This window comes from Ranitomeya imitator, chromosome 3 (genome assembly GCF_032444005.1).
Source record: "Ranitomeya imitator isolate aRanImi1 chromosome 3, aRanImi1.pri, whole genome shotgun sequence".
In the NCBI taxonomy this organism is placed as follows: Eukaryota; Metazoa; Chordata; class Amphibia; order Anura; family Dendrobatidae; genus Ranitomeya; species Ranitomeya imitator.
The window spans coordinates 14,365,016-14,380,221 of record NC_091284.1 but is presented as its reverse complement, the minus strand read 5'-3'; positions in this window follow the sequence as shown (position 1 = coordinate 14,380,221).

Below are 15,206 nucleotides of genomic sequence, written 5' to 3'. Positions count from 1 at the left end.
TAATGAGTCGCCAGAAAGGCTGCCTGCTTTGTACTGGCTATTGGGCACGCTGCAGCGAGGTGATATAACTACTCCCACTCAGGCAGGAACAACAATTATCAACGCCACCGTCGCTACAGCGACTCCCAAATACCCAGAACAAGGTATGCCGCTACCAGCTTCGATTAAACGGATCCAAAGCTAACCCAAAACAGTAGCGTAATTCCCTTCAGAAGACTTAGGGTACGTTTTAGAGCAGGAATAACGAAAACTAGTAATTTGAATATTTTACTCCGAAAGATTAGGCAGTGTTTTATCAAAATATTACAAGGATGTTACAAAAGAGACAATTGAAAATATGTACAAGGTAATTATAAAAAATAACAGGGGTTAAATAAGAAATTAACTCTTACATGTGTTCAGGACATTGCAGGCAACCAGGCTAGTGGGCGGAGTTCCCAAATATCCCAGTTCATCAGGGCTGGCAGTAAGGGCTCCTCAGGTAAGACTGACTGCTGGGTGCCTTGCCTAAAACTTATAGCTCAGCCTGGTGACATCACTAAAAGGGTTGGTTTCCTCGGACCCTCCCCTTTCCTCAAACTTACCAAATTTAACACAAAGTTTTATAATGCTCATATCTCTGCTCCATTACATGTCAGAATCCCAGCACACCCCTCATTCTTCTTATTTTACAATTGGCTATCTATTGGTACCAAGTTCGGGCTAGTTGGGGCACACAGTTCCGGAGAAATCCATACTTTTTTACCTGTTGGAATTAGAGGCTCGCGCTTACAGTGGCTGATGGAGATTCGCAAAATGGACTTATTATTTTCCTAGCATAAATCGTTGGCCCAACATCTTACAATAACAGGACAAAGAACCGCATGTCTTGAGAGGGATATCAGACCAGTTCTAGCTGGCACATCTGTCCATTGCAACTACAGCGGTAGTATAAATTCTTTAGGTGGCAGGGAATGAGTAAGTTGCCCAGAATCAGGAATTTGCAGCTAGAAGCAATAAAAACCTCTTCTACACAAACACATTCCAGAAAGCAAAACACAGAGCGAAGGGGGGTCAACTCCCACCCTATATCTGCTGGCATGAGAAACTAAAACTTATATTATAAAAACTTAGATCATACATTATCCTCACAGTCTCCATAACAACAGTGATATCCACAGTGTCCCCATAATAACAGTGATATCCACAGTGCCCCATAATAACAGTGATATCCACAGTGCCCCCATAATAACAGTGATATCCACAGTGCCCCATAATAACAGTGATATCCACAGTGTCCCCATAATAACAGTGATATCCACAGTTCCCCCATAATAACGGTGATATCAACAGTGCCCCCATAATAACAGTGATATCCACAGTGCCCCATAATAACAGTGATATCCACAGTGTCCCCATAATAACAGTGATATCCACAGTTCCCCCATAATAACAGTGATATCCACAGTGCTCCCCATAATAACTGTGATATCCACAGTGTCCCCATAATAACAGTGATATAGCCAGTGTCCCCATAACAGTGCATTAATGAGAACAAAAGCTTTAAAGGGAACCTGTCACCAGGTTGGCTGATACAAGTTACGGCCACCACCTTTCAGGGCTGATATTCAGTATATTCCACAATGCTGTATATCAACCTCCATCCCGACCTGGATGAACTGAAAAATATCTTTTATTATACTGACCTGCGGGGCGGGGCGGTCCGGTCTGATGGGTGTCACTTTTCTGGATCCAACGCCTCCCATCTTCTTGCGATGCCGTCCTCCTTCTTGATTTGTGTTGATGATGCATCCCTGCATTATCCTCACAGTCTCCCCGGCATTACGCTCCGGCGCAGGCGGACTTCTCTATCCTGTTGAGGGCAGAGGAAAGTCCTGCAGTGCACAGGCGCTGGGTCTCTCTGACCTCTCCCGACCCCTGCGCATCGCAGGATTTTGCTCTGCCCTCAACAGTGCAGAGAAGTACGCCTGTGCAGGAATGCGATGCCAGCGATGATGCAGGGATGCGTCAGCCACACAGATCAAGAAGGAGGGCGGCATCGCAAGAAGATGGGAGGCGCCAGACCAAGAAGAGCGACACCACTCGGACCGCCCCGCAGGTGAGTATAATGAAAGTTATTTTTCAGTTCTTGCAGGTCGGGATGGAAGTCGATATACTGCATTATAGAATATACTGTACATCAGCCCTGAAAGGCGGTGGCCGTAATTCGTATCAGGTTCCCTTTAATCTTCTTGCTGAGATTTGATGGTAAATTGTTACATTACATTTGTTTTGTTGAATTGCAGAAGATCCAGTTTCTCTGGTCCTTCTTCTCTCCTCTCTTCGCCCTCTTCTCTCTTCTTTCTTCTCTTCACCCTCTTCTCTTCTCCCTCTTCTCTTTTCTCTCCCTCCCTTCCCTCCTCTCTCTCTTCTTTCTTCTCTCTTCACTCTTCCCTTCTCTCTCCCCTCTCTCTTCTTACTTTTCTTGTCCCCCTGGGGCGCAATATCTCTATATATTTATTGGTTCCTGTATCTGCTGACTCATCTCTTCTTACATCGGTGACCTAAATATTTCTCACGTCCTCCAGGATATTATCTGTATTTGTTACATGTGACAGCAGAACATGGGTTGGGCATTGTTGACGTCTCAAGAAACGGTGGGTCCTGAGGAGATGTAGCCAACCCCAGATGCTGATGTCTTCACGGTCACTTTAGTTCAGCATTTTACAATGCTTCAGCACAAGTATACGTATAGTTCTTTCTTTGCAGAAAACTGGAAACAAGTGAAAAAGAACTGTGTAGAAACCATCTGTAGTGTGAACCCCTGACCTCTCCACTGACTCCAGAACCTTCTCATTCATTAACCCATTAGTGTGATGTAAGTGGAAGGAACGGACGCTGTGTGCAGGGGCGTAACGAGAAAAAGCCAGAGCCACTGCAATCTTCTAAATGACTGTAGCTGTAGGTCGGCTTGCTCCTTGGAGGATGGGTCATTTTTATTGGTACTATTTGGAGTGCATATACATGTTGTATTACCGTTTATTTTATTTTGGGAGGGGGGCCATGTTTTGTAAGTTGCCTAGAACATGGTCATACTCTCTAACTCAAGAATATTACAACTGAGAACATCCCCACAACTGAGAGCATCTTCCAACTAAGAGCATCCACCCAACTGAGAGCATCCCGCCAACTTACAGCATTCTCCAACAAAGAGCATCCCGCCAACTGAGGGCATCCCCACAACTGAGAGCATCCTCCAACTAAGAGCATCCACCCAACTGAGAGCATCCCGCCAACTTACAGCATTCTCCAACAAAGAGCATCCCGCCAACTGAGGGCATCCCCACAACTGAGAGCATCCTCCAACTAAGAGCATCCACCCAACTGAGAGCATCCCGCCAACTTACAGCATTCTCCAACAAAGAGCATCCCGCCAACTGAGGACATCCCCACAACTGAGAGCATCCTCCAACTAAGAGCATCCACCCAACTGAGAGCATCCCGCCAACTTACAGCATTCTCCAACAAAGAGCATCCCCCCAACTGAGGGCATCCACATCACTGAAGGGGGGCTTAATTGTCTCATCTCCAAATCCCACCTCACCACCTGTACGCTCGACCCCATCCCATCCCACCTCCTCCCCAACCTCACCGCCACTCTTATCCCATCCCTAACCCACCTCTTCAACCTATCACTAACTTCTGGCACCTTCAATTCTGCTTTCAAACATGCCACAATCACACCTATCCTTAAAAAGCCAACCCTCGATCCAACCGCTATGCCCAGCTATCTCTGCTCCCATTCGCTTCCAAACTCCTGGAGCAGCACGTCCACAAGGAACTTTCTTCCCACCTCTCATCTAACTTGCTCTTTGACAATTTACAATCTGATTTCCGCCCCCATCACTCAACTGAGACAGCCCTGACCAAAATCACTAACATTTTCTTCTGATGACTCTTCCATGAAGTCCATGTTTGTACAGGTGTCTCTGAACAGTAGAACAATGTACCACAACTCCAGACTCTGCTAAATATTTCTGAAGATCTTTTGTAGTCAAGCGGGGGTTCTGATTTACCTCTCTAGCAATCATACGAGCAGCTCTCACTGACTTTTTGATTGGTCTTCCAGACCTTATCTTGACCTCCATTGTTCCTGGTAACGGCTATTTCTTAATTACATCTCGAACTCAGGAAAGGGCAACGTGAAAACACTTTGCTATCTTCTTATAGCCTTCTCCTGCTTTGTGGACCTCCACCATTTTCATTTTGAGAGTGCTCAGCAGCTGTTTAGAAGGATCATATGGATTATAGCTGCTGGTTTTGGGCACAAGGTTAGAGGAGGCTGGGTTTTTATAAAGCTGGAAGTCTGCATCACCTGGCCTTTCCTAAAGATGATAGCGAAGAAGCCACAACCCTAACAGGCGAATTAAGGTCTGAAACCTGGCAGACGCGGTACTGATTAAGGTGCGCGTCTCTGACTGGGGAGCACATAGAGAGCAGCACGAAAAGGTGGTCTGTGCCAGATCCCCCCTAGCATCACTCCCCCTTAGTGATGCATTAATTGGAAGACCCCCAGCCGGCCAGTGGGCACTAGAGGGGAGGGGTCCTACGGCCACTCCTACAGGGGTTAAATCCAGGTGTCCGGCCGAGAACTTTCTCTTTCACTCTCGGCAGGACACCTGGAAGCTTTTGTCTGTCCCTGCTGTGATGTCGGACCCCCTTCTTGTTGAGGCCCTGCTGAAGAGAGCGGTGCAGGAAGGTGAGTTCTGGCTTCAGGCCGTTTTCATAGGCAGCAGGGCTCACCTCCCTGGGCCCTCTCCTGACCCCCTGCTCACTGTTCCCTTATCCGGTCCAGAAAATTTGTCCTCCCTCACGCCTGCGTCTCCGGGTCCCCCCCCCCCCAGGCCTAGGTCACCCCCGCTGCGTGCCAGCACGCCGGCTCCCGACGGGTTGGAGGTCGGAGCTGTACAGAGCCATGTGCGAAGGCTCTCTGCTGCCGGCTGTTCTCCCTTACCCCTCCGCCATCGGGCCCAGCTCACCTCCAATACCTTCGGGAGCACCAGCACCCTGCGGTCCGTCGTTTGGCCCGGCCCCAATCGCTGGGCAGGGGCCCCTCTCTGCGCCGCTGTCGGTGCCGGGCCCCTCGGCTGTAGATGGTCTGGGGGCCTCTCGAGGGCGGCGGGGTAGAGCCGGGCGTCGCACCCGTCGGAGGGTGGCCGGCATCTCCTCGCCGGCTCTGGTCCGGACTCCGGTGGGGGCAGAGGGCGGCGATGGGCAGCCGGCGCCGGTGGCTCCGTCCCGGCTGTGCAGGGCTACATCCGGCGGCGCCCGGCGGCGTGCGGTGTCGCCCCCTTCCCCGGCCGCTCCGGAGAGGCCGGTGGTGGCGCCGGGTGGCAGGCGATCCGCCCGCTTACCCCGCGCCCCGGAGCGGCTCCAGGTCGGGGAGGGGAGGGCCTCGCAGCTGCGGGCGTCTTCCGGAGGCCTCGGACACCGCTCGGAGTGCTGGGAGGCTCCGCCCAGCCACTTCCGGTCCCCGCCCACCCACTTCCGGTGGCGGCAGATCAGCGCTGACCACAGCGCTGGCCAGTCCTCGGTTGCCTTCCCTGCGGGCACATATACGCCGCCCGCAGGGGGTAACCTGGGGGCTGGTTTTAATCCCTCACTTTCCCCACAGTGCGCTGATCGGTCGAAATCGACCGATCAGCGTGCTGATTTGTCACCTGGTCTGACCTCCAGCCTACCCCAGGCAGACGCCGCACTGATGCCTGTACGGGGGTATCAGGGGTCAGGCCAGAGAGGTCACAGGGCGGCTGAAGAGCGCGTTGTTCGGTCCCATGGGACCGAGCAAGGCGCTCAACAGCCGCGCAGCGGGAATCACGGCGACATCGCAGTAAACGCACCAACCACAGACACATCCACACCTCCCCCCACTGCCCAAAACCTAAATAAAAATTATCCGGTAACCGCCGCCCCGTCAAATCCCAGCAATGGGGAGGAATATGGTTACCTACTGACGCCCCCCCCTTCCGATTAGCGTTACAGGACCAGCTACGGCCAATTATCCCCCTCTGTCTACTGATAGAATCCCCCCCATTGCACCGCATAATAACGGCGGATAACTCCCGTCGCCGTTCCCGCCACTCCTCTAAACGCCCCTCCCGTCACCGTCGCAGACGCAGCTCCCATAGGAGCCGCCGCAGATCCCGGGCCACAGGATGGCTGTCATCAGCAACATCCGAGGGGTCCGAGGTGTCGCTAAGTCCGGATAAGAGTCATCGTGCACGTGGCAAGTACTCTAAATCGCGGGCACCCTCTAGGGCTTTCAGCCGGGGAGAACAATCCCCCGCGGCTTCCAGCCACAACAACCACCACGCAGCGGGAGCCAGAGTTTCCCCGTCCTGCGACATCACCCTGTCAACATCTGCGGGGGTTCCTCCAGGATCGGTGTACACTCGTCCAGAATCACGCAGCGGTGAGTGTTAGCCAGGGAAGAACAATCCCCCGCGGCTTCCAGCCACGACAACTGCAATGCAGTCGCTGAAGACAGAGCCATTAATCCGCCACTATGTGGTAGTAATCGGGTTCCAACGCACGATATTCAGTGCATCGGCCAGCACATCGGCCAATCCCTCGCTGTAGCGGGAGCCAGAGTTTCCCCGTCCTGCGACATCCCCCCGTCAACATCTGCGGGGGTTCCTCCAAGATCGGAGCACACTCGTCCAGAGTCACACAGCGCACAGCGCAAGGGTAACGAGGAAATCTTATGTTACAGGGTTAACATAAAGGAAATGGAGCTAACTTCAGCGGTAAAGGAGTTACGCCTACAACTATCACATCCAAACGGATAAGTGGTGAACAAAGATCTGGATCAAAAATAGCTTTAACTATAGATCAGGAAACTAGACAGAAAATCAGGAGCAACGATTATATTGACATATGGTCGCTGTTATCAGCGGACCAACAAACGGTGGATAAAGCTAACGATAGGGTTTTCGATAGGGGGAGATCAAAAATCGGATTAACCATGAATAATTGGCTCCAGGCCTTCGCAGTATTGGGCTGTATTATGGGTGGCCCCCTGGCTAAAGCTTTACCCCAATAAGGAAGCGGCTCAGCAACTGCAATCAGGCTTCTCCGACGGGTTCTTTATTCCCTTTAGGCTAACAAGAACGCCAACCCTATCCGATAACCTAAAATCGGCTCGCGAATTCCCAAAATTCTTAGACAAAAATTAGGAAGGAGGTAGAATTGGGTAGAATAGCAGGCCCCTTTAAGTCGCTCCCCTTCAAAAACATTACAATTTCTCCGTTAGGCATCATACCAAAAAAGGAACCCGGTAAATACCGTTTAATCCATCATTTTCACCCAAAGGGCGATTCGGTTAACGATGCTATTTCCCCAGAAAAAGCTTCTGTCTCGTATGTGTCTTTCGATACAGCGGTAGAACTAGTCCGGGCAGCCGGACCAGGCGCCCTGCTAGCCAAATACGACATTGAATCGGCATTCCGTTTGCTACCCATGCACCCCGAATGTTTCCACCTTCTGGGCTGCAAAGTGGACCAACACTATTACTTCGACATGTGCCTCCCGATGGGATGTTCCATCTCATGTCACTATTTCGAGCTGTTCAGCACCTTCCTAGATTGGGTAGTTCAGTACGAAACGGGCAGTAAATCCCTAATTCACTACCTCGACGATTTCCTGTTCGTCGGCCCCAGTGATTTTAATCTCTGCTCCGATTTACAAGAAAAATTCAAATCTATCTCACTCAAATTCGCCGTGCCATTGTCACAAAAAAAAACAAAAAAAAAACCATGTAATGTATTGCCCTTCTTGGGCATCGAAATAGATACCAACATGATGGTGTTCCGCTTACCAGAGGATAGAATACAAAAAACCCAACAAATGTTGAAAGGCTTCCGCGAAGTTAAGAAGGTAACCCTACAGCAAATGCAGGCGTTATCGGGTTTACTGACGTTCGCCTGCCGCGTAATGCCGGCCGGCAGAGCATTCTCACGCAGACTATCTTTGGCAACAAAAGGCGCTTCTCAGCACGGCCATAGAATTAGGCTCACTCGTTCGCTAAAAGCAGATCTGCTGGTATGGCAGACGTTCCTACATTCGTATAACGGTCACACGTGCGTCATGGTTAGAGAGATCACAAGCAAAGAATTAGGGCTGACATTAGGGTGGAACAAAACAGAGGGTTTTGCAACAATCTATAAAAAACAATGGTGCCAATCTGGTTGGCCAGAGAATTGGACGACAACAAAGTGGGGGCAAGACCCGGCCCTATGGGAATTGTTTGCGGTAGTAGCAGCATTGGAGATATGGGCCGATCAGTTGAGAAACATGAACATTCGTTTCCAAACTAAAAATACAAAAACAGCGAAGAGTTTAAATCACATGTCTTCTTCATCCTTGCCCATACTCGCTCTCTTGCGCCGGCTAGCGATGATATGCCTTGAAAACAATATCTGGTGTAGAGCCACCGTGGTGGCGGAAGTAGATGATAATATCATTAACCCATTGTTGTTTTCCAATTGGCAGGCTTTCAGAATCCAGCTGCCCAACGCGCAACCCCTGGGTATCCTGTGTCCACTGTCCCTGTGGGATACAGTGGACAATCATTGATGCCCTTAATCCGGGCCTAGCAGGTGTATGGTAAGGCTTGGGAGGAGTGGCGCTCACTAATTCAGCCAGTTCAGCTGATGGCTGAGTGGTTAAGCTCTTTCACTGAAGAGTGGGAAACATGGGTTCTATCCCCAGTAAAAGTAAATTTCTTCTTTATTTATTGGTAGGCCAGTCGACGAATGCGACGGAGCACGAAGCGCGGTTACAAGCGAATTTTTATTACGGATGAGGGAAGGCTCGGCGTCGGGTACCTCGGCACAACGGAAATTATCGGGGCTAGCATTTTTCTTTCAACTATTGGGATGGGTAGACGTAACTAAGTCCTTCTGCATAAGACAAGCCATAAAAGGTGGGAAAAGGCTTCAGCCAAGCCAGGAATGTCGCCGCCCCATTTCACTGAGACTATTGCAGGAACTGATTGCTGCGTCGGAAGGAGGCCTAATTAATGAGGGCATAGTTATATGCAGCGACGCCCTGCGCATATATGCAGCGACGCCCTGCGCATCAGGGTTCGAAAGTCCAAATGCGATCCCACCGGGAGGGGCACATGGGTCCTAGTTGACTCTACAGATGGCCCAGCTTGTCCGCTAAAAATGGTTAGAAGATACGCCGGGATAAGACACGCTGGTAGATTTTTTCTTCACTCATACAGACGGGTCCCCTCTGACCAAGTACCAATTCCAGGCAATGTTCAAGCTATGCTTGGGAAAAACCGGTGCTAATCCAAAGGAGTACGGAACACATTCGTTCCGCATAGGGGCGGCCACAGCGGCAGCTAAGGCAGGAGTGTCAGAGGCCAAGGCGCAGAGAATGGGTCGCTGGAAGTCCGCATACTTCGCCAGATACATAAGACCCGACTTGCTTAATTAACATGTGTTGTCTCTTACAGGGGTTGAAGTTTGGGTTGTAGGAGATTCCTACGTTTACTGGGCCAAGGAGAGGGCCAAACTGCGGCCAGGAGGAACAAATCTTTACCTCCCGGGCATAAAAGTTAACTGGAGGGGTATCAGAGGCCTCCAGTGGAAACAGGTGTTCAAAGAGATGGTTGGCATAGCAAGGAGGGCGGAAAGCCCTGTGGTAATGGTGGTACACACGGGTGGCAATGACCTTGGCAAACAAAAGGTGGCCGAATTGTACAAATGGGTGACAACGGATATGGATTGGTTCAGCTGTCTTTACAGGAACATGATCCTGGTGTGGTCGGATATAACACCACGGGCCGTCTGGCGAAGAGCAAGAGATAAAAGAGCCATAGAACGGACAAGGGGTAAATTCAATGCTCGGATTGGAAAATATGTGAGAGGAAGAGGCGGTATCGTGATCCGTCACCTCCCGTTACAAGGGGATAACACGCCACAACTAAGACCGGACGGAGTTCACCTAACGGACATTGGCCTCGATATTTTTCTGTCTGGTTTACAGGATGGGGTTGAACAGGCCCTAACATCGAGGGGTGGGGTCGGAGTCCCGCGTAGATAATACACGGGATCCTCCGTGGCGGAAAAAGCGGAGGAGGGCAAAGGTCGTAACCGCTCGTTGGGCCAATTCCCCTGTCGATCACGGACAGGAGCTCGGCGCGAGCCGCTCGTTACGATATGTAATTGCCCTTTCTCCGATTATTTAATTAATAAACTGTGACCGACCTGTTCAACCCACCTAGGACTGTGTGTGTTTCATTACGGGACTGATGGGAGGGGGGAAGGCACTGGTTACGACACCCAGGTCTCCACAGTCTGGCAGACGCGGTACTGATTAAGGAACGCGTCTCTGACTGGGGAGCACATAGAGAGCTGCACGTAAAGGTGGTCTGTGCCAGATCCCCCCTAGCATCACTCCCCCTTAGTGATGCATTAATTGGAAGACCCCCAGCCGGCCAGTGGGCACTAGAGGGGAGGGGTCCTACGGCCACTCCTACAGGGGTTAAATCCAGGTGTCCGGCCGGGAACTTTCTCTTTCACTCTCGGCAGGACACCTGGAAGCTTTTGTCCCACCCACCCTCCCTTTTAAAGGCTAATTATGATACTAACCCGCAGGAGAATGTAAATGTGTGAATTATGTTGTAAGTTTAAAAAAAAAAAAAAAAAATTATTACGTATGTTGATAGAACTAACCCCTGGTAACCTTTATTAAGTCACAGCGGAAAAAGCGGAGGAGGGCAAAGGTCGTAACCGCTCGTTGGGCCAATTCCCCTGTCGATCACGGACAGGAGCTCGGCGCGAGCCGCTCGTTACGATATGTAATTGCCCTTTCTCCGATTATTTAATTAATAAACTGTGACCGACCTGTTCAACCCACCTAGGACTGTGTGTGTTTCATTACGGGACTGATGGGAGGGGGGAAGGCACTGGTTACGACACCCAGGTCTCCACAGTCTTGGTGAAAGTTATCTGAGTACACAAATCTCCAAGGGTGCCCAAACTTCTGCATCGACCCATTTTCCTTTTTTCAATTTGTAAAATATAAAAGATGACAATATATTTTTTGTTGCCTAAAATATAAAGAAAATGTGTCATCTTTACCTTTAAGCCTTTTAGATCATTTCAACTTCAACTGTTCGCGATAACTTAAGCAATTTGTCTATGGGTGCACAAACTTTTACATGCCACTGTATGTGCACTTATTATTGCACCTACTGTGTGTTACAATAACAATGCTCCTCTTACTGCTCCACATGATAATGGCCACCACTGTGCCCCTTGCATAGTAATAATACCACCACTGTGCCCCACATAATAATGCCACCACTGTGCCCGTTACATAGTAATAATACTACCACTGTGCCCCACATAATAATAATGCTACCACTGTGCCCCTTACATAGTAATAATACTACCACTGTGCCCCTTACATATTAATATTATCACTGTGCCCCACATAATAATGCCACCACTGTGCCCCTTACATAGTAAAAATACCACCATTGTGCCCCCAAATAATAATGCCCCACTGTGCCCCTTACATAGTAATAATACTACCACTGTGCCCCTTACATATTAATAATATTACCACTGTGCCCCACATAATAATGCCACCACTGTGCCCCTTACATAGTAATAATACCACCATTGTGCCCCCAAATAATAATGACACCACTGTGCCCCTTACATAGTAATAATACTACCACTGTGCCCCTTACATATTAATAATATTACCACTGTGCCCCACATAATAATGCCACCACTGTGTCCCTTACATAGTAATACCACCATTGTGCCCCCAAATAATAATGCCACCACTGTGCCCCTTGCATAGTAATAATACCACCATTGTGCCCCAAATAATAATGCTACCACTGTGCCCCTTACATAGTAATAATACTACCACTGTGCCCCACATAATAATGCTACCACTGTGACCCTTACATACAGTTAGGGCCAGAAATATTTGGACAGTGACACAATTTTCGCGAGTTGGGCTCTGCATGCCACCACATTGGATTTGAAATGAAACCTCTACAACAGAATTCAAGTGCAGATTGTAACGTTTAATTTGAAGGGTTGAACAATAATATCTGAAAGAAAATGTAGGAATTGTACACATTTCTTTACAAACACTCCACATTTTAGGAGGTCAAAAGTAATTGGACAAATAAACATAACCCAAACAAAATATTTTTATTTTCAATATTTTGTTGCAAATCCTTTGGAGGCAATCACTGCCTTAAGTCTGGAACCCATGGACATCACCAAACGCTGGGTTTCCTCCTTCTTAATGCTTTGCCAGGCCTTTACAGCCGCAGCCTTCAGGTCTTGCTTGTTTGTGGGTCTTTCCGTCTTAAGTCTGGATTTGAGCAAGTGAAATGCATGCTCAATTGGGTTTAGATCTGGAGATTGACTTGGCCATTGCAGAATGTTCCACTTTTTGGCACTCATGAACTCCTGGGTAGCTTTGGCTGTATGCTTGGGGTCATTGTCCATCTGTACTATGAAGCGCCGTCCAATCAACTTTGCAGCATTTGGCTGAATCTGGGCTGAAAGTATATCCCGATACACTTCAGAATTCATCCGGCTACTCTTGTCTGCTCTTATGTCATCAATAAACACAAGTGACCCAGTGCCATTGAAAGCCATGCATGCCCATGCCATCACGTTGCCTCCACCATGTTTTACAGAGGATGTGGTGTGCCTTGGATCATGTGCCGTTCCCTTTCTTCTCCCCATCATTCTGGTACAGGTTGATCTTTGTCTCATCTGTCCATAGAATACTTTTCCAGAACTGAGCTGGCTTCTTGAGGTGTTTTTCTGTCTATTTTTGGTATTGATGAATGGTTTGCATCTAGATGTGAACCCTTTGTATTTACTGTCATGGAGTCTTCTCTTTACTGTTGACTTAGAGACAGATACACCTACTTCACTGAGAGTGTTCTGGACTTCAGTTCATGTTGTGAACGGGTTCTTCTTCACCAAATTAAGTATGCGGCGATCATCCACCACTGTTGTCATCCGTGGACGCCCAGGCCTTTTTGAGTTCCCAAGCTCACCAGTCAATTCCTTTTTTCTCAGAATGTACCCAACTGTTGATTTTGCTACTCCAAGCATGTCTGCTATCTCTCTGATGGATTTTTTCTTTTTTTTCAGCCTCAGGATGTTCTGCTTCACCTCAATTGAGAGTTCCTTTGACCGCATGTTGTCTGCTCACAGCAACAGCTTCCAAATGCAAAACCACACACCTGGAATCCACCCCTGACCTTTTAACTACTTCATTGATTACAGGTTAACGAGGGAGACGCCTTCAGAGTTAGTTGCAGCCCTTAGAGTCCATTGTCCAATTACTTTTGGTCCCTTGAAAAAGAGGACGCTATGCATTACAGAGCTATGATTCCTAAACCCTTTCTCCGATTTGGATGTGGAAACTATCATATTGCAGCTGGGAGTGTGCACTTTCAGCCCATATTACATATATAATTGTATTTCTGAACATGTTTTTGTAAACAGCTAAAATAACAAAACTTGTGTCACTGTCCAAATATTTCTGGCCCTAACTGTAGTAATAATACTACCACTGTGCCCCTTACATATTAACCCCTTCATGACCCAGCCTATTTTGACCTTAATGACCTTGCCTTTTTTTGTAATTCTGACCAGTGTCCCTTTATGAGGTAATAACTCAGGAACGGTTCAACGAATCCTAGCGGTTCTGAGATTATTTTTTTTCGTGACATTTTGGGCTTCATGTTAGTGGTAAATTTAAGTCAATAATTTTTGCGTTTATTTGTGAAAAAAAAGGAAATTTGGCTAAAATTTAGAAAATTTAGCAATTTTCAAATTTTGAATTTTTATTCTGTTAAACGAGAGAGTTATGTGACACAAAATAGTTAATAAATAACATTTTCCACATGTCTACTTTACATCAGCACAATTTTGGAACCAAATTTTTTTTTTGCTAGGAAGTTATAAGGGTTAAAATTTGACCAGCGATTTCTCATTTTTACAGCAAAATTTACAAAACCATTTTTTTAGGCACCACCTCACATTTATAGTCAGTTTGAGGGGTCTATATGGCTGAAAATACCCAAAAGTGACACCATTCTAAAAACTGCACCCCTCAAGGTGCTCAAAACCACATTCAAGAAGTTTATTAACCCTTCAGGTGCTTCACAGCAGCAGAAGCAACATGGAAGGAAAAAATGAACATTTAACTTTTTAGTCACAAAAATGATGTTTTAGCAACAATTTTTTTATTTTCCCAATGGTAAAAAGAGAAACTGGACAACAAAAGTTATTGTACAATTTGTCCTGAATACGCCGATACCCCATATGTAGGGGGAACCACTGTTTGGGCGCACGACAGGGCTCGGAAGGGAAGGAGCGCCATTTGACTTTTTCAATGAAAATATTGGCTTCAATCACCCCCAGGTGCTTCACAAATTGATTCGTAAAAATGAAAAACTACTTTTTTTTTCACAAAAAATTTATTTTAGCCTCAATTTTTTCATTTTCACATGGGTAACAGGATAAAATGGATCCTAAAATGTGTTGGGCAATTTCTTCTGAGTACATCGATACCTCATATGTGGTCACAAACCACATGAAAAATTATCTCCATCGTTAGCGGACACCATGTCGCGTTTGGAGAGCCCCTGATGTGCCTAAACATTGGAGCTTCCCCACATGTGACCCCATTTTGGAAACTAGACCCCCAAAGGAACTAATCTAGATGTGTGGTGAGCACTTTGAACCCCCAAGTGCTTCACAGAAGTTTATAACGCAGAGCCGTGAAAATGAAAAATCATTTTTCTTTCCTCAAAAATTATTTTTTAGCCCACAATTTTTTATTTTCACAAGAGTAACAGGAGAAATTGGACCCCAATAGTTGTTGCCAAGTTTGTCCTGAGTACATTGATACCCCATATGTGGGGGTAAACCACTGTTTGGGCGCACGTCGGGGCTCAGAAGGGAAGTCGTGACTTTTGAAATGCAGACTTTGATGGAATGGTCTGCGGGCGTCACGTTGCGTTTGCAGAGCCCCTGATGTGCCTAAACAGTAGAAACCCCCCACAAGTGACCTCACTTTGGAAACTAGACCCCCAAGGAACTTATCTAGACATGTGTTGAGCACTTTGAACCCCCAAGTGCTTCACAGAAGTTTACAAC